This window comes from Artibeus jamaicensis, unplaced genomic scaffold (genome assembly GCF_021234435.1).
Source record: "Artibeus jamaicensis isolate MK-2021 breed Jamaican fruit bat unplaced genomic scaffold, CSHL_Jam_final contig_384, whole genome shotgun sequence".
Lineage (NCBI taxonomy): Eukaryota > Metazoa > Chordata > Mammalia > Chiroptera > Phyllostomidae > Artibeus > Artibeus jamaicensis.
The window spans coordinates 14,190,404-14,193,710 of record NW_026521810.1 but is presented as its reverse complement, the minus strand read 5'-3'; the positions used below and the strand labels follow the sequence as shown (position 1 = coordinate 14,193,710).

General features: G+C 41.0%; 1 non-coding gene across 1 annotated transcript; it reads left to right on the top strand.

The window, feature by feature from the left end:
* The first annotated feature begins 414 nt into the window (after positions 1-414).
* On the top strand, positions 415-520 carry LOC119059904 (U6 spliceosomal RNA). Its single transcript, XR_005084487.2, has one exon. It is a non-coding gene; the product is annotated as a U6 spliceosomal RNA (small nuclear RNA).
* Positions 521-3,307: the final 2,787 nt, after the last annotated feature.

Here is a 3,307-nt window from a genome sequence, read left to right as displayed (position 1 = left end):
CAAATTTGTATGCTGAAGTCCTAACCCCAGTGTAGTTGTATTTGGAGATGGGGTCTCTGAGGAAATAATTAAGGTTAAATGAGTTTGTAGCAGTGGGGCCCTGATCTGATATAATTTGGGCCCTTATAATAAGAGATAGCATGTGAGCACACAGCAGGAAGACGGCCGCCTGCAGGCCCAGGGAACTGCCCATACCAGATGCCTATCCTGCTGGCACTTTGAACTTGGACTTCCAGTCTCCAGAACTGCGAGAAAATAAATTTCATTTTTAAAAGTAATGAAATTTACGACATTTTGTTATAATAGCCCACATAGACTAGAACATCAAGACACATTCTGAGCAATGAAACACACCTTAGTAAATGAAAAGAAAGTAGAAGCCATAAAAATGTAGCTTAAGACCACAGTGGAATTGTGCTCACTTCAGTAGCACGTGTACTATTATAGGAACGATCGGAGAAGATTGGCAGGGCTGTGGTGCAAGGATGACATGCAAATTAGAGAAGTGTTCCATAGCTTTAATGGCAAATTTCACAGACCTAGAACAGATATTTCAAAAATTTATATGGAACAAAAAAGACCCCAAATAGCCTCAGATATCTTGAGAAGAAGATAGCAAGAGGGATCACAATACCTGATATCACACTATTCTACAAGGCCCCTGTAATCAAAACAGTCTGGTACTGACATAAGAACAGACCCATAGACCAGTGGAACAGAACAGAGAGCCCAGAAATAAACCCAAGTCTCTATGGTCAATTAATATTCAACAAAGGGGGCAGAAACATAAATTGGAGTAAAAATCGCCTCTTCAACAAATGGTGTTAGGAGAGCTGGACTGATCCATGCAAAAAAAAAAAGTGAAAATAGATCACCAACTCCCACTGTACACCAGAATAAACTCAAAATGGATAAAAGACTTAAATATAAGTCATGACACCATACAAGTCCTAGAGGAAAACATAGGCAGGAAAATTGCAGACATCCCATGTAGCAATGTTTTTGCTGATATATCTCCTAGGGCGAGGAAAATAAAGGTAAAAGTAAACAAATAGGACTACATCAAATTAAAAAACTTCTGCACAGCTAAAGAAACCATCACCAAAATGGAAAGGGAATTGACTGTATGGGAGAATATACTGAACAAGGTTTAATCTCCAAAATATATGAAGAACTCATATAACTCAACACAAGGAAGACAAACAACCCAGTTAAAATATGGGCAAAGGACCTGAATAAATACTCTTCCAAGGAGGACATACACATGGCCCATAGACATATGAAAAGATGATTAATATCACTAGCCACTAGAGAGATGCAAATTAAAATTGCAATGAGATATCACCTCACACTGGTCAGAATGGCCATCATTAATAAATCAACAAGTGCTAATAAGGATGGGTAGAAAAGGGAACCCTAGTGCACTGTTGGTGGGAATGCAGACTGGTACAGCCACTGTGGAAGATGGTATGAAGTTTCCTCAAAAAATGAAAAAAAGGAACTGCCTTTTGACCCAGCATTTCTACTGCTGGGAATATGCCCTAAGAATCCTGAATCACCAATCCAAAAGAACCTGTGTGACCCTATGTTCATAGCAGCGTTCTTTACGATAGCCAGGTGCTGGACACAGCCTAAGTGCCCATCAGTAAATGATTGGATCAAAAACTGGTACATTTACACAATGGAATACTACTCAGCAGAAAGAAAGAACTCTTTTGTGACAGCATGAATAGAACTGCAGACAATTATGCTAAGTGAAATAACCCACCTGATGAAAGACAAACACCATATGATCTTATTCATAAGAGGAATCTAATGAACAAAATAACCTAATGAGCAAAATAGACGCAGAGGCATGGAAACATGGAACAGACTGACAGTGGCCAGACAGGAGGTGGGTGGAGGGTAATGGCGGAAAGCAGGGGAAGGGACTAGACAAAGAACACATATCGATGACCAATGGACACGGACAACAGCGTAGGGATTGACTGTGGAAGGGGCAGTGGGCAGGGGGGTTGGTGAATTGGGACAACTGAAATAGAATAACAATAAAAAAATTCACAAGATTACTGTGGAATTGGAAAGAGCCCCCTGGAGGCCCCTGGAGCTTAAACTCCACTGACTTCATGCAAATTTGCTTCTGCTGATGACCCCCTTCAGGCAAGACTGATCAGCCTACCTATGTGTGGCTGTCCTTTGCAACCCCCACCCCTTTCTATTGAGGCAGCTCACCCAGCCTCCAGGGTCCAGTCAAGGCTGTGACCTGGTAACAGGAGATTTCTGTAGCAAGGAAAGCAGGGGAGTGGAAACATGGCTCATGGGTTGTCCTAGGGAGGCATCAGTCTTTCCTCTGGCTTTGGAAGTCCCATGCAGGCAGGACCATGGAGCCCTTTTGTAGGTTATGGAGATGATGTAACCTCCATTGACCTTTTGGACTTCTTTAGCCTATAGGGGAATGTCCCCTGAGCCTTAGAACAACATGGGACTGGATTGGAGGCCATTCCCAGTGTCTTCTACCGGCAGCTGTGCGGTGACAATTGCAAGGTTAGCTGTATGCAATCTTTGAGGGTTCCAGGATAATTTTTAGAAGTGCAGTCTGATCCAGGCAGCAGAAAGAACAGCTGGACCCATCGTTGGGGTGAGGTGGGTGTGTGGCTGGGAGACTGGCCTCAGCTGCATGTAAAGGAAGCTGAGTATCACTGCTCTTTGGCCTGCAGCACCCAAGTCACCGCGAATGGCTGCTCTGTATTCTGATGAGGCTACTGAGCAAAAGAAGGATGAAGAAAACATGAACCATATTTTTAACATCTTTATTGAGACATAATTCACATACCATATACTTCATCCATTTAGAGTGTACGATTCAATGGTAGTATATTTACAGAGTTGTGCATTCATTCATCATAACAATTAATTATAGAACATTTTCATTGCTTCAGAAACAAAACAAAACTCAGTACCCTTTAGGAATTACCCCCAGCCCTGGGAAGCATTCATCTACTTTTTATCTCTCTAGGTTTGTCTATTCTAGACATTTCACATAAATCGAATCATAGAATTTATGTGAAATATAAGGCCCTTTTTGACTGGCTTCTTATACTTAACATAATATTTTCAGGGTTAATCCATGTTGTACCAGTACTCCATTCCTTTTTAGAGCTACAAAATAGTCCATCGAATGGATATACTACATTTTATTTATTTGTTCATCAGTTGATAGAATTTGGGTTGTTTCCATGTTCTGATTATTATGAATATTGCTTCTATAAACATTTGTATATAAATATTGCTTCTATAAACATTTCCA